Source organism: Ranitomeya imitator, chromosome 4, assembly GCF_032444005.1.
Source record: "Ranitomeya imitator isolate aRanImi1 chromosome 4, aRanImi1.pri, whole genome shotgun sequence".
Lineage (NCBI taxonomy): Eukaryota > Metazoa > Chordata > Amphibia > Anura > Dendrobatidae > Ranitomeya > Ranitomeya imitator.
The window spans coordinates 662,782,432-662,809,103 of NC_091285.1; the positions used below are offsets into that span (position 1 = coordinate 662,782,432).

The 26,672-nt window shown below is 45.4% G+C and overlaps 1 protein-coding gene and 1 long non-coding RNA gene across 3 annotated transcripts in view; both read right to left on the reverse strand.

The window, feature by feature from the left end:
• The window catches only part of SLC44A2 (solute carrier family 44 member 2 (CTL2 blood group)), a 1,192,885-nt gene that overhangs the window by 908,621 nt on the left and 257,592 nt on the right, over positions 1-26,672 (reverse strand). The window lies entirely within an intron of this gene.
• Positions 7,136-26,672, reverse strand: part of LOC138674335 (uncharacterized) — a 41,491-nt gene continuing 21,954 nt past the window's right edge. Inside the window, exon 3 of the long non-coding RNA XR_011320598.1 lies at positions 7,136-7,534. This is a non-coding gene — a long non-coding RNA (uncharacterized lncRNA). The remainder of the gene's footprint in view (positions 7,535-26,672) is intronic.

A 26,672-nucleotide genomic window follows, 5' to 3' on the forward strand; every position in this document is an offset into this window, starting at 1 on the left:
CTAGGCTTATACTCGAGTCAATAAGTTTTCCCAGTTTTTTGTGGCAAAAGTAGGGGGGTCGGCTTATACTCGGGTCGGCTTATACTCGAGTATATACGGTACATATATTTATATTTAATACAGAGCTAGATAGCAGAAAAGCCAGTAATTCAATTGCCGGCTTTTGCTATCTCCTTATCAAACCCGACAGGATGTGACACATGGTTACATACAGTAAACCATTTCATATCCCTTATTTTTTTACATATTCCTCATTAGTAATGTTAGAAGTGTATGTGTGCAAAATTTGGGGGCTCTAGCTGTTGAAAGGGTTAAATCACGGAAAAAACTGGCTTGGGCTCCCGCGCAATTTTCTCCACCAGAGTGGGAAAGCCAGTGACTGAGGGCAGATATTAATAGCCTAGAGAGGGACCATGGTTATTGCTCCCCATCCCTGGCTAAAAACATCTGCCCCCAGCCACCCCAGAAAAGGCACATCTGGAAGATGCGCCAATTCCGGCACTTAGCCTCTCTCTTTCCACTCCCGAGTAGCGGTGGGACATGGGGTAATAAGGGGTTAATGTCACCTTGCTATTGTAAGGTGACCTTAAGCCTGGTTAATTATTGGGAGGCATCAATAAGACATCTATCCATTATTAATCCAATACTAATAAAGGATTAAAAACACACACACACACACATTAGAAAAAAAGTATTTTAATGAAATAAAGACACAGGGTGTTGCAATAGTTTATTAAACGCTCAAACCAATTGAAGACCCTTGTCACCTGAAACAAAGTTAAAATAAAAAAACAACAATATCCCATACCTCTCCAGCATTACAGTTAAGTCCCACGATGTAAATCCATCAGAAGGGGTTAAATAATTTTACAAGCAGAAGGTCTGCTAATGCAGCTGTGCTCCTGCCTGTAAAAAGTGGGGAATTAATGCAAAGCAGGGGATCGTAGCTACCTAGACTTGTGGTGCGGTGCCCCCTGCTGGCATAACCTCATAAGAAATCTAGCGTGGGAATTTTTCTGAACATTTTCTCACACTCGAGTTCATATGAGTTTATGCCATGCAGGGGGCGCAGCACCACAAGTCTAGGTAGCTACATTCCCCTGCTTTCCTTTCATTCCCAACTTTTTACAGGCAGGAGCACAGCTGCATTAGCAGAGCTTCTGCTTGTAAAATTATTTAACCCCTTCTGATGGATTTACAGTGTGGGACTTGACTGTAACGCCGGGGAGGTATGGGATATTGTTTTTTTATTTTAACTCTGTTTCAGGTGACAAGGGTCTTCAATTGGATTGACCGTTTAATAAACTATTACAACACCCTGTGTCTCTATTTCATTAAAATACTTTTTTCCTAATGTGTGTGTGTTTTTTTTTTACCATTTATGAACATAGGATTAATAATGAATAGGTGTCTTATTGACGCCTCTCCATTATTAACCTGGCTTAATGTCACCTTACAATAGCAAGGTGACATTAACCCTTTATTACCCCATATCCCACCACTACAGGGGAGTGGGAAGAGAGGGGATAAGTGCCAGAATAGGCGCATTTTACAGATATGCCTTTTCTGGGGTGGCTGGGGGCAGATGTTTTTAGCCAGGGGGGGTCCAATAACCATGGTCCCTCTCTAGGATATTAAAGGGAACCTGTACGTCCAGGTTCTGTAGAAGGACGTAGATCTGGGTATTTATTATGATGGAATATAGGCTGAACTGGATGGACAAATGTCTTTTTTCGGCCTTACTAACTATGTTACTATGTTACTATGTTACCTGAATTTGGCAGGACTGGTTTTGGGTCATATGGGCGGAGTTTTCGGGTGTTTGATTCACCCTTTCCTTACCGGCTTGCTGCATGCTGGCCGAAATATTGGATTGAAGTTCATTCTCTGTCCTCCGTAGTACACGCCTGCGCAAGGCAATCTTGCCAAGAAAGCAGGGTGTTACGCCCACAGGGTGTGACAAGGTAAAGTGGACTCACTAGACCACTGATGGTGCAGTGGCGGCTGTATACCCGATACTCAAAAGACAGGAGAGTAGATCTCATAAACCAAAAGATATTTATTAACAAAAAGGAAACAGGTGTCAGAGGGAAAGAACCTCTGGATCACAGCACTGTACCACGTAGTAGAGCACCGGGCAAGGTGTACCCCTATACAGGGATTCCCCCGTCACAACACCAGGTGGCCTGAATGCTACGAATCCAGGACCAGAGGACGACCCATACTGACAAACTAGCAACACAGTAGAATGCTTGGGGCCAGCTGGTGGGGACAATCCCAGAAGCTCCATGAAATCCAGCAAGGTAGTTTCAACTGGTATCAAGGTCTGGAGGATTCCGTGAGGAGAGGCAAGACAACCTGGAGTGAGAACCGGAGAGACCAGAGAAGTCCAGAATGGGATTCACCAGAAGAGGACTCTGTGAAAATAGAGACATAAGTAAAGTGCAGAGAACAGCAGAGCGTGGCCTGAAGCTGCGGCAACAATCCAAAGAATGAACACATAGCCCAGGCACCTCCCTAAAGGGGAGGGTGCTTTTTATGCACAGAGCATTATAACACAGACAGCCCTAATAGCGAACAGGTGTCCTGCTGTTTCAAGTATGTGCAGGAAGCGGGGCGCGGCTCCTAAGAGCATTTCCAGGAGACCTGCCAAGAGGATGCAGGTTCTTAGCAGAGAAAGAAGCCGCAGATCGTCTGGAGCCACGGACAGGGTGAGTAAGGCTGTGTGATAGGCGCCGGTCTCTCTGCACAGCGGAGACCGAACCTGCGGCTGAGGGCATGACAGTACCCCTCCCCTTATGCCCCCCCTTCTTCAAACCTGTCAGGAACCTTCTAAGAAGAACTGGGGCATTAATGTTCTCCACAGGCTCCCAGGATCTCTCCTCAGGACCGTATCCCTTCCAGTCAACCAGAAAGAGGGACCTTCCCCCTCTTTTCTTCATGGCCAGGATGTCCTTCACTTCATAAACGTCCTTGGAACCGACAGGAGAAGGAAAATTACCAGGATCCTGGGTGAAGCGGCTGAGGACAACTGGTTTCAGCAGGGATACATGGAAGGAGTTATGGATCCGTAAGGAGGCAGGCAATTTCAAACGATAGCACACATCGTTGATTCGGTGGAGTACTTCAAAAGGACCGATGAAACGAGGAGCCAGCTTATAAGAAGGGACTTTAAGTCGGATGTGCCTGGAAGACAGCCATACCTTATCTCCGGGATGGAAAGGTGGAGGATCCAGACGTCTCTTATCCGCATGTTCCTTGGTTCGAACAGATGCCTGCTCCAGTGAGGTCCTCGTCTCAGTCCAGACTTTTGTGAAGTCCTTGGCCAGGGACTCAGCTGCTGGATTGCTGGAAGTAAGAGGCAGTGGAGTCGGGATCTTAGGATGCTGTCCATAAACAATAAAAAATGGGGAGTTAGAGGAGGACTCACCGACATGATTATTGTAGGAAAACTCAGCCCATGGCAGCAGGTCGGCCCAGTCGCTGTGGTGACCATTCACGAAGTGTCGCAGATAGTTGGTGAGGACTTGATTCACTCTCTCCACTTGGCCATTAGATTGTGGGTGATAGGCCGAGGAGAAGTCCAGAGTGACATCCAACAGTTTACAGAGGGACCGCCAGAATCGGGAAATGAATTGGACTCCTCTGTCGGAAACAATGTGGAGTGGAAGTCCGTGAAGCCGAAGGACATGCTGAATGAAGAGCTTTGCGAGTTTAGGAGCGGAAGGAAGACCAGACAGTGGAGTGAAATGTCCCATCTTGGAGAACCGGTCTACAACAACCCAGATTACTGTACAACCGGATGATGCTGGCAGATCTGTGATGAAATCCATGGCAATGTGTTGCCAGGGAGCAGATGGAATCGCGAGAGGGAGAAGGTGACCGGCTGGCAGTTTCTTGGGTGTTTTATTACGAGCACAGGAGGAACAGGCTGCAACAAAGTTCAGAACATCTTGGCGCAAAGTGGACCACCAGTAGTGTCGAGAAATTAGTTGTAACGTCTTCTTTTGACCAGCGTGTCCGGCAAGCTTAGAAGAATGACCCCAGTGTTAAACTCGCTTCTTGTCTCTTTCAGTTACAAGGGTCTTACCGGGAGGGAGTTGCGACAGCCTGACTGAAGCCACCGTGATCATCTTGGACGGTTCAATGATATGCTGAAGCTCCTCTTCAAGGTCGTCAGACAAGAAGGACCTGGAAAGCGCATCGGCTTTGATATTCTTCTCTGCAGGACGGAAATGGAGAGAGAAATTGAACCGAGCAAAGAACAATGACCAACGAGCCTGGCGAGGATTGAGTCTTTGAGCAGACTGAAGATAGGACAGATTCTTATGATCAGTGTAAATGATGACTGGATGAACTGCGCCTTCAAGCAGATATCGCCATTCCTCTAAGGCTAGCTTAATTGCTAGTAACTCTCTATCACCAATTGAGTAGTTACGTTCACAGGGTGTAAATGCCTTGAAGAAACCACAGGTCACCATCTTACCAGTAGGCAGTTTTTGTGTGAGGACTGCTCCGGATCCGGATGACGAAGCGTCCACTTCAAGGAAAAACTGTTTGTTGATCATAGGCCGATGAAGAGCTGGTGCGGTTGAGAAGGCTTGTTTGAGGGAGGCAAAAGCTGATTCGGCCTCAGGAGTCCAGTCCTTTGGTTTGGCTCCTTTACAAGTCAGGGCAGTGAGTGGTCTTACCAGAGAGGAGAATTGTGGAATGAATTGCCGATAGTAGTTGGCGAATCCTAGGAACCGCTGAATGGCCTTGATTCCCTCAGGTTTTGGCCACTTTAACACGGCAGAAACCTTCTCTGGATCCATCTCGAGACCTGTATCGGAAATAATATAGCCAAGAAAGGGTAAAGACCTCCGTTCAAACAGACATTTCTCAAACTTTGCGTAGAGACGATTCTCCCTAAATCTTTGAAGAATGAGACGAGCATTCCTCCTGTGAGTTGGTAAGTCGGGAGAAAACACCAGGATGTCATCCAGATACACCACCACACAAACAGAGCAGGTCACGAAATACATCATTGACAAACTCCTGAAAAACAGCGGGAGCATTGCTTAACCCAAAAGGCGTGACTAGATATTCGTAATGACCATCTCGCGTGTTGAAGGCGGTTTTCCACTCATCCCCGGATCGTATCCTGACGAGGTTGTAAGCCCCACTGAGATCCAACTTGGTGAAAATCCTGGAACCTCGAAGCCGATCAAAGAGCTCAGGAATTAAGGGAAGTGGGTATCTGTTCTTTACCGTTATTAGGTTGAGACCACGGTAGTCGATGCATGGGCGAAGAGACCCATCTTTCTTCTTGACGAAGAAGAACCCAGCTCCAGCTGGGGAGGAGGACTTCTGGATAAACCCTCGAGCCAAATTCTCCTTGATGTAATCGGACATGGCTTGAGTCTCAGTAGGAGAAAGAGGGTAGATCCTACCTCGAGGCGGAGTAGATCCAGGGATAAGATCGATGGGGCAATCGTAAGGCCTGTGCGGTGGAAGTGTCTCGGCTTCCCTCTTGTTGAATACATCTGCGAAGGACCAGTAGGCAGACGGTAACCCGGGTAAAGCTGCCGGAGGCCGTGGGGTAGAACCAGGCCGTACTGGTATGAGGCAGTGTTCGTGACAAGACTGACCCCATCGAAGGACATCTCCAGACCGCCAATCCAGAACAGGTTCGTGGAGGCGCAGCCACGGAAGATCTAGAAGAAATGGTGGAGAAAGATTCGGTAACACATAGAAGGTAATCTTTTCCCTGTGTAGTGCTCCGATTTGAAGCTCCACCTCTTCGGTGATACCGATAATGGCATTTTTCAGGGGTCTACCATCTACGGAGATGATGCGCCAGGACCGCTGCAGTGGAACAATTGGAATCCCGAACTGCGTGGCCACAGCTTGCTGGATGAAATTTCCACCAGATCCAGAGTCCAGATAGGCCATCTCGGAGAACCGCACTTTCCCGAAGATTACCTGTATGGATATGGTTAGCGGGAGAGAAGAGTCATTCTCACCTAGGGAGGTCTCCCTTACCTGTCCTAGGCGGAAGAGTTCTTCTGACCTCTCAGTTCCACTGCATTGACCGGAAGTGGAGCGTCCACCATAACGATATGGATTCCTAGTGGGAATTTCCTCCTGCTGATTCCTCTTCACCCTCACGCGGTCAAGCTCCATGGGCACATCCTTAAAGACCGGAGCAGGACACGGAAACCGAGGTTTCGGTGAAGAAGACGCTGGATGAGGAAATTGCTTCTCGAGAAGCCTCTCTCTGGAGCGCTGCTGAAGACGCATGTCAATCCGAATGGCGAGGGATATGAGATCATCCAGGGTCTCGGGTAGGTCCCTGCCTGCCAATTTGTCCTTGACTCTTCCAGACAACCCTCGTCGGAAGACTCCGACCAGGGGCTCATTGGTCCACTGGAACTCCGAAGCCAAGATACGGAAACGGATGGCATACTGAACGACAGAGAGAGAGCCCTGTTGCAAATCAAAGAGAGACTCCATGGCAGATGTGACACGACCAGGCTCATCAAATATCTTGTGGAACGTGTCCAAGAATACCTGCAGATCAGACACGATGGGATCATTCCGCTCCATTAGGGGGTTGAACCAAGCTAAAGCCTCTCCCTCCAGATGAGAGGCAAGGAAAGCCCCCTTGGCCATGTCTGTCTGAAAATGCTGAGGCAAAAAACGAAAATGCAGCAAGCATAGGTTAAGAAATCCTCTGCACAACTTGGGGTCACCATAGTAACGAGGAGGCTTGCAGAGACGAGGAGGACAGTGTCTCATGGTGGGCTCAAGCGTAGGATGCTGTACCTTAGTTAACCGGTCATCCACAGAGGTCATGTAGTCCAACAAGCGGGCCTGCATCTCATGTTGGCGATTGAATTCCAGATGGAGCTCTGTTAGCTGGGTCACGTTGGTGGACTCGGTAGCCTGTAGAGTAGATAAGCGGGTATCCAGAGTTTGCATGAAGGAAACTAGCTGATCCTGGCTTTGACAAAGCGCAGCTAGCTCTCTCTGGACTGAGAATCGGGTATCAGCGGAGTCCATGTCCTGGGCTAACTGTTACGCCCACAGGGTGTGACAAGGTAAAGTGGACTCACTTGACCACTGATGGTGCAGTGGCGGCTGTATACCCGATACTCAAAAGACAGGAGAGTAGATCTCATAAACCAAAAGATATTTATTAACAAAAAGGAAACAGGTGTCAGAGGGAAAGAACCTCTGGATCACAGCACTGTACCACGTAGTGGAGCACCGGGCAAGGTGTACCCCTATACAGGGATTCCCCCGTCACAACACCAGGTGGCCTGAATGCTACGAATCCAGGACCAAAGGACGACCCATACTGACAAACTAGCAACACAGTAGAATACTTGGGCCAGCTGGTGGGGATAATCCCAGAAGCTCCATGAAATCCAGCAAGGTAGTTTCCACTGGTAGCAAGGTCTGGAGGATTCCGTGAGGAGAGGCAAGACAACCTGGAGTGAGAACCGGAGAGACCAGAGAAGTCCAGAATGGGATTCACCAGAAGAGGACTCTGTGAAAATAGAGACATAAGTAAAGTGCAGAGCACAGCAGAGCGTGGCCTGAAGCTGCGGCAACAATCCAAAGAATGAACACATAGCCCAGGCACCTCCCTAAAGGGGAGGGTGCTTTTTATGCACAGAGCATCATAACACAGACGGCCCTAATAGCGAACAGGTGTCCTGCTGTTTCAAGTACGTGCAGGAAGCGGGGCGCGGCTCCTAAGAGCATTTCCAGGAGACCTGCCAAGAGGATGCAGGTTCTTAGCAGAGAAAGAAGCCGCAGATCGTCTGGAGCCACGGACAGGGTGAGTAAGGCTGTGTGATAGGCGCCGGTCTCTCTGCACAGTGGAGACCGAACCTGCGGCTGAGGGCATGACACAGGGTTTGCCTGTGGAAAAAAAAACATGCAGCAAAAACGAAACAGTGAACATAGCCTAACTCGTCCAACAACAAAAAAAAAAAAAAGAAAAGTTCTCATACACCTATGTCGATGGGAAATAAAATAAAGTTCTGGCTCTTGGAAGAAAGTGAGAAAAAATAAAAGTGCAAAAAATAAACAATGGTTGCAGCAGGAAGAAGGACCAGCTTGGCGGTCTCCTTATGGAGAAACTTTACTTCTTGAAGAAAGCTGACATGTTTCCTAATCTCACACAACCATATTAAAAATTGAGTTAAAACAAATAAATCCTTGGAACAGATTGCGGTGAATCGTCTACATAGCAAATATAATTTCTTAGTGTTTCTTTTTAAGTACTAAACCACATTATGTAGTTAACAAGCCAGGCGTATAGCTGTCACCTAAAAGTAACGTACGGCTTACAGCGGGCTCACGAGTATGTTCTCCTGCATACATTAAACTCCAGTCTTAAATTTCATCCCCGAGATGTTCAAATTGTTCCGTCCTGACTTGGTGATTTACGTGATGTACAGGAATGAGATCGGCAAAATCAATTCTGTATGTTAAGATTTCTGCATATAACAACTCCAAATTCTGGAGGCGAAGCTACAGGGATGCAGAAGTTGCAGTTTTACCTGTGCCCTGGTGCCTGAGGGGTTTTCTAACAAATTAGAAAACAACATATAAATAGCTCATGATATTGGAAGGACCGGGATGTAGATTTTGAATAGTGATCCAAAAGCTTTAACTTCCAACTATTACACATACTCTTGCCTACCTAGTTATCCTTGATACCACTGAGCATCTTGTTTTATTTAAAGTGGGCCTTTGAGTGGATTTTTTCATTTAAACTGTGTTACTCCTCCAGTTGTCGCTGCTCCACTGATTCCGGAACAGTTTTTTTTTTTCTTCTACGCCCCTCCGTTCAAAAGGAAATAATAGGTGCAAAGTTGGGTGTATGCCACAGAACTTCTCTGTGGGAGTGGCCATGTTTTGATTGGCCGGCATCAAAGGAAAAAATGTAAACGCCCCCAAAGAACATGGTTGAAGGGACATTCTCATTTGGTGTTGTTATAGGGCTGGTAATGGTGGGTGGGATAAGCACTCCCTTTATTGGTAGGAGGTAATCACAGCCTCACCCGTGGTATAAACATCAATGAATACTTATCCAATCAAAATCTTGATCTGGATAAATGTAAAATCAATAACATTTGGATGTACAGTCCATTACTTTTCTTTCCCTACAGTATAAGGATAGGTATGCCATCGGAAACGTTTCCTATTCTTTCACTGGATATAAAATAAAGCAGCTTTGCAATAGGTGTTAGTGAAAAATGGCCTCCTGTCTTGTTTCTCCAGCTTCTATTCAGACTAACAGACAACCTGTATGAACTCATTCATCCTCAGTTGGTTCTAGTGATTGTTGTGCATGTGTGAACTCATCATCCAAGGGCTGCTGAATTATATGTCTGGATGCAAACTCATCACCCCATGGCATTAGTCTCTTTGTATATGTCTGAGCTCACTATTAGTGATGGGCAAACTCAAACAGTAAAATTCGGAATCTGTACCGAACACCTACTGTCACGCCGTAAGCGGCAATAAAGGGGCAGGACGGTGTACTGGGACCCGCACCTGTCCCTAACACCGTAATTGGGCCCTGGCTTTCCCTTATCTCAGGGGTACCTATGATGGATAGGAGGCCTGAGCCGCCAGCGTATCCCTGTCTCCTGTGCAGGCCCTATCAGTGGCCCCCTCTCCCCCCAAAGGAGGTGGACTGCACCAGTGTAACAATACAACAAATAACAGGGTATACAGACAAGGTAACTAAAAGTCTCAGACTCACCAAATACTCACACAACCACAGAGGAAACACAGGGAAGGGAAGAGAGGGAATAAACTAGGAAGGAAAACAGGTTAAACATGCAACCAAAACAGCAGACACCAATCTCTGTAAATAAACCTCCAACTCCAACACTATGCTCCTTCAACCTCCAAGCCAGGCAGTAGAACTGATCACTGACAATAGCTGAAGTCAGGACTGGGTCTATATAGAGGATCAGATTACAAAATCCACTTCAGCTGAGAGACCCAGCTCTCAGCAACTTAGCAATAAGGTTAACTTCTGCACTGCTGGCACAAAGTAGCTAGGTCAGAATACAGGTGAAGAGCTCATGTTCACTGTGTGTGAACGAGGCCCAAAGCGCTGCGGTTCTCTGGAACCTCTCTGTCGCGGTAGCCCCGTGACACCTACTGTTTGGACATGGACCCCGAACATAGACTTCTCCAGAATGTCCATGTAACTGTTCAGGTTCGGCACCGCAAAGAACGGAAGTCTCCCACACTGTCATCATTATTTAGACCTGAGCTATGGGAGCGACCATTCCCACCCAAGCTCTTCTGGTCGCTCCTAAAACCCAGACCCCAAATCCAGTCCCATTGAAAACTTCTCAGCATCCTATTTTTGCTGGAATGTTCATTTCCAAGATCTACATCATCCAGGCTAACCACATATCTACTATCCAGGACTTTACCACCTGCTGCTTTACAGTACGTGTGGACTTATTGTTCAATGGTTCCAGTACTATGTACGGACATGATTATAGCTGTATAATTCGCATATCACTGTGGGTTGCCCTCTCTGACAAGAGCACAGGCAACGTTTAATTAAAGAATGACAAAAGCGTCTTCTTTTGTTCTATACTGTTGTTTATTTCATCTGCCGAAATCCTGAACAACCTCTTTAAAGTCGGTTACTTAACAGAACACGTAAGTAGTTTTCAGCACTTTTATTATCGCCCCTTCGCAATAACCTTTTGTTTTCAGTACAGCGACCTGTTAACTTGACTTCACAGTTATGATGATCTATCGGAAAGGCTGTTGTACACACGGGGGAGGGTGATACTTATGTTGAATCATTTCCCTTTATTTCTCTTTAATATTTCCGGTGACAATAACCCTGATCAGAACACTTTGATTCAAATCCGGTATTCTTCATGCCGCCCTCTCTTGACGTTTTCACAACAGGCATGTCAATCCTCGTAGCCCTCTGCAGTTGTCTCATTGACAATATGGTTGAGTGGAGCTGACCATCTGCTCTGGTTGTCATTGCTGGGAATAACGTTCCTCCCGAGACAAGGCTGGAGGAACGAGCATTTTATTTGTGCCAGGTTCCAATTTCACATTTCAGATTTGCACAGAAACAAATATTAATTTTTATGGTTCAGTCCCTTCGTCTGCCCCTTGGTTCCTTAGCCGAAAGGCTTGTGCCGGGAATGACCTGGCTAGCATGGTGCAGAGCAAACACAAAAGACCCAGATTTTCTCCAGTGCTTTCAATCTGGGAGATGTTTGCAGAGAGTATACTTCTTATATTTTCTGACACATAACGCTCAGCATGATTCCACACAAAGACCTCTGAAAATCATCAAAGCGTTAAAAAACATCAAGGATCTTTTTCATACCCAAGAAGCCATCAATGTGGAACATTTTCATCACTGACTCCCGGTTGGAATAAAGTAGCTTGGACTATGACTTTCAACTTTTTAAGATGCTATAGATGGGATATGCAAAAAAAGGTTCCAGGCACCATATAGTATCCTCAGTGTCAACCTCAACACCACAAGTGTCAACACAAATGTCCATCACATTGACGGCCATAGCACCACTGCTGCCAGAAAGTTCTAGACTTACTCCAAAACATAACTGGAAGTTTCTGGTCACCAAACCAAACCCACAACAGTGGTCTTTCATTTTACACAAAAATATATGGACCTCTTAGGCCAGCTGGACTGAAAATTATCAAATGTGAATGTCCCGTCTACACCTTATACAGTTCTACTCCAGGAAAATGCATTTACACACTTCACAGAAAAAGGAGACGGCACACGATGATATTCCACCACAAAGTAAGAAGAAATCTAGTGTTTTTATGGAAGGGTAATAAACCATGGACTGTCAAAGCAAAGAGCACATAAACTCACTTATGTCATAATACAGGAAAAGTGATCACAGTGATGTAACAGTACAGGGACAATAAACACAGTGATGTCACAGTACAGAGATAATAAACATAGTGATTAGGGTTGAGCGAAACGGGTCGAACATTTTCAAAAGTCGCCGACTTTTGGCGAAGTCGAGTTTCATGAAACCCGATCCGACCCCTGTGCGTGGTCGGCCATGCGGTACGCGACTTTCGCGCCAAAGTCGCGTTTCAATGACGCGAAAAGCGCCATTTCTCAGCCAATGAAGGTAAACGCAGAGTGTGGGCAGCGTGATGACATAGGTCCTGGTCCCCACCATCTTAGAGAAGGGCATTGCAGTGATTGGCTTGCTGTCTGCGGCGTCACAGGGGCTATAAAGGGGAGTTCCCGCCGACCGCCATGTTACTGCTGCTGATCTGAGCTTAGGGAGAGGTTGCTGCCGCTTCGTCAGAAGCAGGGCTACCGTTAGGCAGGGTCCATTAACCACAAAACCGCTTGTGCTGTAGCGATTTCCACTGCCCAACACCACCTTCGGTGTGCAGGGACAGTGGAAGCTCCTTTTTTTTTTTTTTTTTTCCTCAGCGCTGTAGCTCATTGGGCTGCCCTAGAAGGCTCCCTGATAGCTGCATTGCTGTGTGTACGCCGCTGTGCAAACCAACTGCTTTTTTCAAAGCACAAATCCTCTTGTTCCTTCCTTTCTGCACAGCTATTTTGTTTGTTTGTCCACACTTTTTATTTAATTTGTGCATCAGTCCACTCCTTATTGCTGCCTGCCATACCTGGCTGAGATTACTGCAGGGAGATAGTAATTGAAGGACAGTTCCTTTTTTTTTTTTTTTTTTTTTTTTTTTTTTTGTGTGGGAGATTAAGATTGACATTTCTGCTAGAGTGCCATCTCTGTCTGTGTCATCTCTCACTCAGTGGGCCATAGAAAGCCTATTTATTTTTTTGCTTGATTTGGGTTCCAAAATCTACCAGAAAAAATCACAACATCAATCAGTGGGAGAAAAATATTGGCCTCAGGGCTTGTGTGCCACTCTTGACTCCTGTGTGTGCCATCTCTCACTCAGTGCGCCATAGAAAGCCTATTAATTTTTTTGCTTGATTTGGGTTCTAAATTCTACCTGAAAAAATCAATAAATCAATCAGTGGGAGATTAATATTGGCCTTTGGGCTTGTGTGCCAGTCCTAAGCGTGCCATCTCTCTCTCTCTCAGATAGTGGGCCATAGAAAGCCTATTTTTTTATTATTTTATTGGGTTTATAAATTTTCCCTGGAAAAAAAAAAAAAGTGGGAGATTAATATTGGCCTCTGGGCTTGTGTGCCAGTCCTGAGCGTGCCATCTCTCTCACAAATAGTGGGCCATAGAAAGCCTATTTATTTTTTGGGTTGATTTGGGTTCATAATTCTACCTGAAAAAATCAATCAATCAATCACTGGGAGAAAAATATTGGCCTCAGGGCTTGTGTGCCACTCCTTACTCCTGTGTGTGCCATCTCTCACTCAGTGGGCCATAGAAAGCCTATTAATTTTTTTGCTTGATTTGGGTTCTAAATTCTACCTGAAAAAATCATTAAATCAATCAGTGGGAGATTAATATTGGGCTTTGGGCTTGTGTGCCAGTCCTAAGCGTGCCATCTCTCTCTCTCAGATAGTGGGCCATAGAAAGCCTATTTATTTATTTTTTTTTTATTGGGTTTATAAATTTTCCCTGGAAAAAAAAAAAATGGGAGATTAATATTGGCCTCTGGGCTTGTGTGCCAGTCCTGAGCGTGCCATCTCTCTCACAAATAGTGGGCCATAGAAAGCCTATTAATTTTTTTGCTTGATTTGGGTTCCAAAATCTACCTGAAAAAAATCACTAAATCAATCAGTGGGAGATTAATATTGGCCTCTGGGCTTGTGTGCCACTCCTGACTCCTGTGTGCGTCATCTGTCACTCAGTGGGCCCTAGAAAGCCTGTTTTTTGTTTTATTTGTTTTCTAAATTCTTCCTGAAACAATCATTTTATTTTCTTTGGTTTCTAAATTATTCCTGAAAAAAATCATTTTTTTGGTATTTTTTTTTCTCTCAAGTCTCCCTGAAAAAAAAAAAAAAAAAAAAAAATCTGTGGGAGATTCATATTGCCCCTTCTGCTTGTGTGCCAGTCTTGACTCCTGGGTGTGCCATCTCTCTCTCTCTCCCCAATTGTGGGCCATAGAAAGCCTATTAATTTTTTTGCTTGATTTGGGTTCCAAAATCTACCAAAAAAAATCACTAAATCAATCAGTGGGAGATTAATATTGGCCTCTGGGCTTGTGTGCCACTCCTGACTCCTGTGTGCGTCATCTGTCACTCAGTGGGCCCTAGAAAGCCTATTTTTTGTTTTATTTGTTTTCTAAATTCTCCCTGAAACAATCATTTTATTTTCTTTGGTTTCTAAATTATTCCTGAAAAAAATCATTTTTTTGGTATTTTTTTTCTCTCAAGTCTCCCTGAAAAAAAAAAAAAAAAAAATCTGTGGGAGATTCATATTGCCCCTTCTGCTTGTGTGCCAGTCTTGACTCCTGGGTGTGCCATCTCTCTCTCTCTCCCCAATTGTGGGCCATAGAAAGCCTATTAATTTTTTTGCTTGATTTGGGTTCCAAAATCTACCAAAAAAAATAACTAAATCAATCAGTGGGAGATTAATATTGGCCTCTGGGCTTGTGTGCCACTCCTGACTCCTGTGTGCGTCCTCTCTCACTCAGTGGGCCCTACAAAGCCTTTTTTTTTTTTTTTTTCCTAAATTCTCCCTGAAACAATCATTTCATTTTATTTGTTTTATAAATTCTTCTGTAAAAAATAATTTTTTTTAAATTTTTTTTTTTTCTGAAGTCTCCCTTTTAAAAAAAACAAACACAAATCAGTGGGAGATAAATATTTACATTTGCGCTTCAGTGACAGTCCTGCGTGTGTGCCATCTCATTTGTTGCCAACAACAACAGAGTGTGTAACATTGTGGCTGATTTTCGTTGTGGTCTCACCCACCTGTAAAGGGGTAGCTAAATCATACTGAAGTTATAGCTCACCATGTAAGTTGTGTGACAGCAACAAATACCGTTCGTTTGTTAACGTTTTTAAAACAATGAGGAAGTCTGGTGGAAGAGGTCGTGGCCGGGGGCGTTCATTGTCAGCTGGTAATGAGGGTAGTGGTAGTGGTGGAGCATCAGCTGGTCGTGGGAAAAAAAATATTGCACCTAAGTCTGGAGCTGTGGAGCCAGGTTCGTCGTCTGGCTACACAAGGCCTCGAACGCTCCCTTTTCTGGGAGTAGGAAAACCGCTTTTAAAGCCGGAGCAGCAAGAGCAAGTTTTGGCTTATCTTGCTGACTCAGCCTCTAGCTCTTTTGCCTCCTCTCGTGAAACTGGTAAATGTCAAAGCAGCGCGTCGTTAGTGGATGTTCACGGTCAGGGACAAGTCGCTTCCTTGTCCTCTTCAGCAAAAACAACAACAGAGAAGAATGCAGCAGGCGACACAACGGGTTACTCCATGGAGCTCTTTACACATACCGTCCCTGGCTTAGAAAGTGAAGCAGTTAACAGTCCATGCCCATTACAAGTTGAATCTGACATGGAGTGCACTGATGCACAGCCACAGCCAGACTACTATCCTGGTCCTTTGACTCAGACCACAACATTGCCATCGCAGGGTGCTGATCAAGAATCAGACCCTGATGAGACTATGTTGCCCCATCACGAACGCTATACCACCGACCGCCACGGTGACACAGACGAAGTTGCACACGAGCTACAAGAAGAGGTAATAGATGACCCAGTTCTTGACCCCGATTGGCAGCCATTGGGGGAACAGGGTGCAGGCGGCAGCAGTTCTGAAGCGGAGGAGGAGGGGCCGCAGCAGGCATCAACATCGCAACAGGTTCCATCTGCCGGGCCCGTATCTTGCCCAAAACGCGTGGCAAAGCTAAAACCTGTTGGAGGACAGCGTGGCCATCCGGTTAAAGCTCAGTCTGCAATGCCTGAAAAGGTATCCGATGCTAGAAAGAGTGCAGTCTGGCATTTTTTTAAACAACATCCAATTGATCAGCGCAAAGTCATCTGTCAAAAATGTTCAACTACCTTAAGCAGAGGACAGAATCTGAAAAGTCTCAATACAAGTTGCATGCATAGACATTTAACCACCATGCATTTGCAAGCCTGGACTAACTACCAAACGTCCCTTAAGGTTGTAGCACCCTCGGCCAATGAAGCTAGTCAGCAACGCAACATCCCTTCCGACAGTGTAGGGCCACCATTTTCCGCACCACCTGCAGTATCTGTGCAGGTTTCTTTGCCAGGCCAAAGCCGTCAGGGTCAGGGAATCACCAGTTTCGTAGTAGGAAACACTGCATCTAGGGCACCGGTGGCAACAATACCATCTCCCACCGTCTCTCAGTCTGCCATGTCCACCGGCACCCCAGGTAGTTCCACGATCTCCAGCTCTCCAGTCCAGCTCACCCTACATGAGACTATGGTTAGAAAAAGGAAGTACTTAGCCTCGCATCCGCGTACACAGGGTTTGAACGCACACATAGCTAGACTAATCTCGTTAGAGATGATGCCCTACCGGTTAGTTGAAAGCGAAGCTTTCAAAGCCCTGATGGACTACGCTGTACCACGCTACGAGCTACCCAGTCGACACTTTTTTTCCAGAAAAGCCATCCCAGCCCTCCACCAGCATGTTAAAGAGCGCATCGTCCATGCACTCAGGCAATCTGTGAGCACAAAGGTGCACCTGACAACAGATGCATGGACCAGTAGGCATGGCCAGGGACGTTACGTGTCCATCACGGCACACTGGTTAAATGTGGTGGATGCAGGGTCCACAGGGGACAGCAAGTTTGGGACAGTTCTGCCTAGCCCACGGTCTAGGAAACAATTGGCTGTAGCCGTTCGCACCCCCTCCTCCTCCTCTTCGTCCTCCTGCAGAAGCGAGAGCTCGTCCACAGACCGCAGTCGCACAACCACTCCATCCGCAGCTGCCACTGTTGCACACCAGGTCTCCCATTATGGGGCAGCTACTGGCAAACGTCAGCAGGCTGTATTGGCTATGAAGTGTTTGGGCGACAACAGACACACCGCGGAAGTTCTGTCCGAGTTCTTGCAGAAAGAAACGCAGTCGTGGCTGGGCACTGTAGATCTTGAGGCAGGCAAGGTAGTGAGTGATAACGGAAGGAATTTCATGGCTGCCATCTCCCTTTCCCAACTGAAACACATTCCTTGCCTGGCTCACACCTTAAACCTGGTGGTGCAGTGCTTCCTGAAAAGTTATCCGGGGTTATCCGACCTGCTCCTCAAAGTGCGTGGACTTTGCTCACATATCCGCCGTTCGCCCGTACACTCCAGCCGTATGCAGACCTATCAGCGTTCTTTGAACCTTCCCCAGCATCGCCTAATCATAGACGTTGCAACAAGGTGGAACTCAACACTGCACATGCTTCAGAGACTGTGTGAACAGAAGCGGGCTGTTATGTTTTTGTGGGAGGATACACATACACGGGCAGGCAGTAGGATGGCAGACATGGAGTTGTCAGGTGTGCAGTGGTCGAAGATTCAAGACATGTGTCAAGTCCTTCAGTGTTTTGAGGAATGCACACGGCTGGTTAGTGCAGACAACGCCATAATAAGCATGAGCATCCCCCTAATGCGTCTGCTGATGCAAAGTTTGACGCACATAAAGGATCAGGCGTCTGCAGCTGAGGAAGAGGAAAGCCTTGATGACAGTCAGCCATTGTCTGGCCAGGGCAGTGTACAGGACGAGATAGCGGGCGAAGAGGAGGAGGAGGACGAGGAGGATGATGGGGATGATTATATTTTTAATGAGGAAGCTTTTCCGGGGCCACTGGAAATTGGTGGCGCGGCAAGGCCGGGTTCTGGTTTTTTGAGGGACACAAGTGACATGGATTTGCCTGAAACTGCCCCTCAACCAAGCACAACCGCAGATTTGAGAACTGGAACTTTGGCCCACATGGCGGATTATGCCTTACGTATCCTCAAAAGGGACACACGCATAACTAAAATGATGAATGATGACGATTACTGGTTGGCCTGCCTCCTTGATCCTCGCTATAAAGGCAAATTGCAAAATATAATGCCACATGAGAACTTGGAACTAATATTAGCAACCAAACAATCAACTCTTGTTGACCGTTTGCTTCTGGCATTCCCTGCACACAGCGCCCGTGATCGTTCTCACACAAGCTGCAGGGGCCAGCAGACCAGAGGAGTTAGAGGGGCAGAAATCAGAAGTGGCGTTGGCCAGAGGGGTTTTCTGACCAGGTTGTGGAGTGATTTTGCTATGACCGCAGACAGGACAGGTACTGCAGCATCAATTCAAAGTGACAGGAGACAACATTTGTCCAGTATGGTTACAAACTATTTTTCATCCCTTATCGATGTTCTCCCTCAACCGTCATTCCCATTTGATTACTGGGCATCAAAATTAGACACCTGGCCAGAATTGGCAGAATATGCATTGCAGGAGCTTGCTTGCCCGGCAGCTAGTGTCCTATCAGAAAGAGTATTCAGTGCTGCAGGTTCAATACTAACAGAAAAAAGGACTCGTCTGGCTACCCAAAATGTAGATGATCTAACCTTCATTAAAATGAACCACAAATGGATTTCGAAATCTTTTGCCCCACCTTGCCCGGCTGACACCTAGCTTTCCTATGAAAAGGTGTTGCCTGTGGACTATTCTGAATGCCTTTTCCAATCTCGTAATTTTCAGCACCTGATTGTCCAGCATACGACATGTTTACACCTCACTAAATGGCCAAACTCCCCACACGGGGCCGTGGTATCGACACTTGGCGACAGCACCCGTGAGAGTGCAGTTTGTCTGAAGAGGTGGGTGAGCCCGCTTTTGGTCGACGGCACTGCCACTGGGTCCCTCCTAGTACAATAAAGTGTCTCTGGCGGTGGTGGTGCGCACCCAACGTCAGACACACCGTTGTAATATGAGGGGCCCTGGGCCTGTACCGCCGGCCACAAGACAGTTTCCCCCCACCCCAGCTCAAACAGTGCTCTACCACTTGCAAAATTATCTCACAGCTCCACCAATGTTTAGTCTATGCGCTGACATCCTTCAATGCCTGCCACTGACAATACCATTGTATTGACATTTTTGTTATGTTAGGCCTTCGATGCCTGTCTGTGGTCACTCCTTCCACTAGGCCTCCACTGACCACACCACTGCTGCCCGTGTACCCCTGTAACCAATTTAAAATTGCCTACAGCCATGTGTTATTATTTTAGGCCTTCGATGCCTGTCTGCGGTCACTCCTTCCACTAGGCCTCCACTGACCACACCACTGCTGCCCGTGTACCCCTGTAACCAATTTAAAATTGCCTACAGCCATGTGTTATTATTTTAGGCCTTCGATGCCTGTCTGCGGTCACTCCTTCCACTAGGCCTCCACTGACCACACCACTGCTGCCCGTGTACCCCTGGAACCAATTTAAAATTGCCTACAACCATGTGTTATTATTTTAGGCCTTCGATGCCTGTCTGCGGTGACTCCTTCCACTAGGCCTCCACTGACCACACCACTGCTGCCCGTGTACCCCTGGAACCAATTTAAAATTGCCTACAGCCATGTGTTATTATTTTAGGCCTTCGATGCCTGTCTGCGGTCACTCCTTCCACTAGGCCTCCACTGACCACACCACTGCTGCCCGTGTACCCCTGGAACCAACATCAGAAAATATAAAAATAAGTATTTTGCTTACAAAAAAGAAAATACTGGAGAGATATCAAATGCAGACATTTTAACATTAAAAACAAACACACAACTAAAATCTGGTACAGTACTAAAAATGGCCACCAGCTACAATTACTTTCTCCTGCAAGTAGTTAACTGAAAGGTTTTTTAAATTGAAAACACACATATGGCATCCACCGAGTGTTGTCCTGTCGCGTCTTCTTTATATTATTGCCGAGAAGATGCAAAACAATGAAAATAATAAAATCATTAATTACCAAAATAATAGAGAAAGTCAACACCACATTGCAAATAAACATTCATTCCAAATAAAGAAGCAGGGCGCGTCCGAGGGTGAGTATATACCTAATAAGAATATAATCATCCTCGGATGCGCAATGCTTATTTCCGACAGCCTTCCTTCCTAAGAATCAGCCCTTCCGTGGTGTAGAGAGACGTTGTGTTACACTCCAAGGTGTTCCCCAGGTTGCCTTTCCTGAGCTTCGATCTTCCGGCTCTCGTTTAGTAGTTGTTGGAAACTACGCTGCATTAGGCCTTCAAATTGGGTATGGGGTGTAGAGAGATGGTGTGTTCCACTCCAAGGTGTTCCCCAGGTTGCCTTTCCTGAGCTTCGATCTTCCGGCTCTCGTTTAGTAGTTCTTGGAAACTACACTGCATTAGGCCTTCAAATTGGGTATGGGGTGTAGAGAGAGGGTGTGTTACACTCCAAGGTGTTCCCCAGGTTGCCTTTCCTGAGCTTCGATCTTCATGCTCTCGTTTAGTAGTTGTCGGAAACTACGCTGCATTAGGCCTACAAATTGGGTATGGGGTGTAGAGAGAGGGTTTGTTACACTCCAAGGTGTTCCCCAGGTTGCCTTTCCTGAGCTTCGATCTTCCGGCTCTCGTTTAGTAGTTGTTGGAAACTACGCTGCATTAGGCCTTCAAATTGGGTATGGGGTGTAGCGAGAGGGTGTGTTACACTCCAAGGTGTTCCCCAGGTTGCCTTTCCTGAGCTTCGATCTTCCGGCTCTCGTTTAGTAGTTCTTGGAAACTACACTGCATTAGGCCTTCAAATTGGGTATGGGGTGTAGAGAGAGGGTGTGTTACACTCCAAGGTGTTCCCCAGGTTGCCTTTCCTGAGCTTCGATCTTCCGGCTCTCGTTTAGTAGTTCTTGGAAACTACACTGCATTAGGCCTACAAATTGGGTATGGGGTGGAGAGAGATGGTGTGTTACACTCCAAGGTGTTCCCCAGGTTTCCTTGCCATTGCTTCGGTCTTCCGACTCTCGTTTAGTAGTTGTAGAAAAGTACACTGCATTAGGCCTACAAAATGGGTATGGGGTGGAGAGAGATGGTGTGTTACACTCCAAGGTGTTCCCCAGGTTGCCTTTCCTGAGCTTCTATCTTCAGGCTCTCATTAAATTGTGGTTAAATGGAACAACTGCATTTGGCGTACTAGTTGGTTTGGGGCCTACTATCGGTGTCTGCCACTCCTTGCTGTTCTCCTGGTTTCCTGTCCTGAAATTCCATTTTCAGGCTCTCGTTAAGTAGTTGTTAATGTTAGACTGCATTTGGCCTACTAGTTGGGTTGGGGCCTACTATCGGTGTCTGCCACTCCTTGCTGTTCTCCTCCACTGAACAAAGCTGTGCCGCCTGTTTACTACGGTTGCCAATTTTGAACTGCATTTCGACTACTTACAGATTTGTCCCTACTCTCTGTGTCAGCCTCTCATTCCAGTTGTCCTCCACTGCAATGCCCCCTGGTTATTCCTGTGTTACCAATTTTGAACTGCATTTAGCCCACTTTATTCTTTGGGCCTATATCTGTGTTTCCACTTCATCGTGCCCATTGCCCAGCCAGTGATAGATGAGTCTGCTGGTACATTGACCCATAACGCAACATTCCCCGTGCATGCTACACAACAACATTGTGACCCTGCTGAAAGTCAGGTTGCTCTTCCCGCATACCATACCACCTTACACGGGGACAAAGAGGAAGGTGCAGATGAAAGTGCAGGTTCCTTCATCAGGTGGGGGGAGGAATACTAGTTGGCGACGTCACTGGCACAGGGCCTCTCATAGTACGCAAAAGTGTTGCTGCCGGTGGGAGGCGCCCCCGCCGTGCAAACACACCGCTGTACTTTGAGGGGCCCTGTGCCAGTGCCAATGCCAACAAGTGGGCCCCCCCTGCTTGCTCAGGATCACAGCACTTGCAAAGTTGAAATACTTACCTCTCCCTGCTCCACTGCCGTGACGTGGTCCAGATTTCCTGGGCCCACTAATTACTTGAACCAGCCCTACCCCACACAACTTTAGCCAAATGACCCCCAATTTCAAATGCCTTCCAATTATTATAAGGTAAATTACGCTTGACAAGCTTCATTAAGAAGAATGGATGGTTTTGACATTAAAATGGGCACTCTAGGTGTTTTCCTGGCCCCCACTCACTGCCGACTATGCTGCCCCATTGACTTGCATTGGGTTTCGTGTTTCGGTCGATCCCGACTTTACGTCATAATCGGCCGATTTCACTCGACCCGACTTTTGAGATAGTCGGGTTTCGCGAAACCCGGCTCGACTCTAAAAAGGTCAAGGTCGCTCAACTCTAATAGTGATGTCACAGTACAGGGACAATAAACACAGTGATGTCACAGTACAGGGACAATAAACACAGTGATGTCACAGTACAGAGATAATAAACACAGTGATGTCACAGTACAGAGATAATAAACACAGTGATGTCACAGTACAGGGATAATAAACACAGTGATGTCACAGTACAGGGATAATAAACACAGTGATGTCACAGTACAGAGATAATAAACACAGTGATGCCACAGTACAGAGATAATACACACAGTGATGTCACAGTACAGGGACAATAAACACAGTGATGTCACAGTACAGGGACAATAAACACAGTGATGTCACAGTACAGGGATAATAAACACAGAGATGTCACAGTACAGGGATAATACACACAGTGATGTCACAGTACAGGGACAATAAACACAGTGATGTCACAGTACAGGGACAATAAACACAGTGATATCACAGTACAGGGATAATAAACACAGTGATGTCACAGTACAGGGATAATAAACACAGTGATGTCACAGTACAGGGATAATAAACACAGTGATATCACAGTACAGGGATAATAAACAGTGATGTCACAGTACAGAGATAATAAACACAGTGATGTCACGGTACAGGGATAATACACACAGTGATGTCACAGTAAAGAAATAATAAACACAGTGATGCCACAGTACAGGGATAATAAACACAGTGATGTCACGGTACAGGGATAATAAACATAGTGATGTCACAGTACAGAGATAATAAACACAGTGATGTCACAGTACAGGGATAATACACACAGTGATGTCACAGTAAAGAAATAATAAACACAGTGATGCCACAGTACAGGGATAATAAACACAGTGATGTCACAGTACAGGGATAATAAACACAGTGATGTCACAGTACAGAGATAATAAACACAGTGATGTCACAGTACAGGGATAATAAACACAGTGATGTCACAGTACAGGGATAATAAACACAGTGATGCCACAGTACAGGGATAATAAACACAGTGATGTCACAGTACAGGGATAATAAACACAGTGATGTCACAGTACAGAGATAATAAACACAGTGATGTCACAGTACAGGGATAATAAACACAGTGATGTCACAGTACAGGGATAATAAACACAGTGATGCCACAGTACAGGGATAATAAACACAGTGATGTCACAGTACAGGGATAATAAACACAGTGATGTCACAGTACAGAGATAATAAACACAGTGATGTCACAGTACAGGGATAATAAACACAGTGATGTCACAGTACAGAGATAATAAACACAGTGATGTCACAGTACAGGGATAATAAACACAGTGATGTCACAGTACAGGGATAATAAACACAGTGATGTCACAGTACAGAGATAATAAACACAGTGATGTCACAGTACAGGGATAATAAACACAGTGATGTCACAGTGCAGAGATAATAAACACAGTGATGTCACAGTACAGGGATAATAAACACAGTGATGTCACAGTACAGGGATAATAAACACAGTGATGTCACAGTACAGGGATAATAAACACAGTGATGTCACAGTACAGAGATAATAAACACAGTTATGTCACAGTACAGGGATAATAAACAGTGATGTCACAGTACAGGGATAATAAACACAGTGATATCACAGTACAGAGATAATACACACAGTGATGTCACAGTACAGGGATAATAAACACAGCGATGTCACAGTACAGGGATAATAAACACAGCGATGTCACAGTACAGGGATAATAAACACAGCGATGTCACAGTACAGAGATAATAAACACAGCGATGTCACAGTACAGAGATAATAAACACAGCGATGTCACAGTACAGAGATAATACAAACAGTGATGTCACAGTACAGGGATAATAAACACAGTGGTGTCACAGTACAGGGATAATAAACACAGTGATGTCACAGTACAGGGATAATACACACAGTGATGTCACAGTACAGAGATAATAAACACAGTGATGTCACAGTACAGGGATAATAAACACAGCGATGTCACAGTACAGGGATAATAAACACAGCGATGTCACAGTACAGGGATAATAAACACAGCGATGTCACAGTACAGAGATAATAAACACAGCGATGTCACAGTACAGGGATAATAAACACAGCGATGTCACAGTACAGGGATAATAAACACAGCGATGTCACAGTACAGAGATAATAAACACAGCGATGTCACAGTACAGGGATAATAAACACAGTGATGTCACAGTACAGGGATAATACACACAGCGATGTCACAGTACAGGGATAATAAACACAGCGATGTCACAGTACAGGGATAATACACACAGCGATGTCACAGTACAGGGATAATAAACACAGCGATGTCACAGTACAGGGATAATAAACACAGCGATGTCACAGTACAGGGATAATAAACACAGCGATGTCACAGAACAGGGATAATAAACACAGCGATGTCACAGTACAGGGATAATACACACAGCGATGTCACAGTACAGGGATAATAAACACAGCGATGTCACAGTACAGGGATAATAAACACAGCGATGTCACAGTACAGGGATAATAAACACAGCGATGTCACAGTACAGGGATAATAAACACAGTGATGTCACAGTACAGGGATAATACACACAGTGATGTCACAGTACAGAGATAATAAACACAATGATGTCACAGTACAGAGATAATAAACACAATGATGTCACAGTACAGGGATAATAAACACAGCGATGTCACAGTACAGGGATAATAAACACAGTGATGTCACAGTACAGGGATAATAAACACAGCGATGTCACAGAACAGGGATAATAAACACAGCGATGTCACAGTACAGGGATAATACACACAGCGATGTCACAGTACAGGGATAATAAACACAGCGATGTCACAGTACAGGGATAATAAACACAGCGATGTCACAGTACAGGGATAATAAACACAGCGATGTCACAGTGCAGAGATAATAAACACAGCGATGTCACAGTGCAGGGATAATAAACACAGCGATGTCACAGTGCAGGGATAATAAACACAGCGATGTCACAGTACAGGGATAATACACACAGCGATGTCACAGTACAGAGATAATAAACACAGTGATGTCACAGTACAGAGATAATAAACACAGTGATGTCACAGTACAGGGATAATAAACACAGTGATGTCACAGTACAGGGATAATAAACACAGCGATGTCACTGTACAGGGATAATAAACACAGTGATGTCACAGTACAGGGATAATAAACACAGTGATGTCACAGTACAGGGATAATAAACACAGTGATGTCACAGTACAGAGATAATACACACAGCGATGTCACAGTACAGAGATAATAAACACAGCGATGTCACAGTACAGGGATAATAAACACAGTGATGTCACAGTACAGGGATAATAAACACAGCGATGTCACAGTACAGGGATAATAAACACAGCGATGTCACTGTACAGGGATAATAAACACAGCGATGTCACAGTACAGGGATAATAAACACAGCGATGTCACAGTACAGGGATAATAAACACAGTGATGTCACAGTACAGGGATAATAAACACAGTGATGTCACAGTACAGGGATAATAAACACAGTGATGTCACAGTACAGGGATAATACACACAGCGATGTCACAATACAGGGATAATAAACACAGCGATGTCACAGTACAGGGATAATACACACAGCGATGTCACAATACACGGATAATAAACACAGTGATGTCACAGTACAGGGATAATAAACACAGTGATGTCACAGTACAGGGATAATAAACACAGTGATGTCACAGTACAGGGATAATAAACACAGTGATGTCACAGTACAGGGATAATACACACAGTGATGTCACAGTACAGGGATAATAAACACAGTGATGTCACAGTACAGGGATAATAAACACAGTGATGTCACAGTACAGGGATAATAAACACAGCGATGTCACAGTACAGAGATAATACACACAGCGATGTCACAGTACAGAGATAATAAACACAGTGATGTCACAGTACAGGGATAATAAACACAGTGATGTCACAGTACAGGGATAATAAACACAGTGATGTCACAGTACAGGGATAATAAACACAGTGATGTCACAGTACAGGGATAATAAACACAGTGATGTCACAGTACAGAGATAATAAACACAGTGATGTCACAGTACAGGGATAATAAACACAGTGATGTCACAGTACAGGGATAATAAACACAGTGATGTCACAGTACAGAGATAATAAACACAGTGATGTCACAGTACAGGGATAATAAACACAGTGATGTCACAGTACAGAGATAATAAACACAGTGATGTCACAGTACAGGGATAATACACACAGTGATGTCACAGTACAGGGATAATAAACACAGTGATGTCACAGTACAGGGATAATAAACACAGTGATGTCACAGTACAGGGATAATAAACACAGTGATGTCACAGTACAGAGATAATAAACACAGCGGTGTCACAGTAC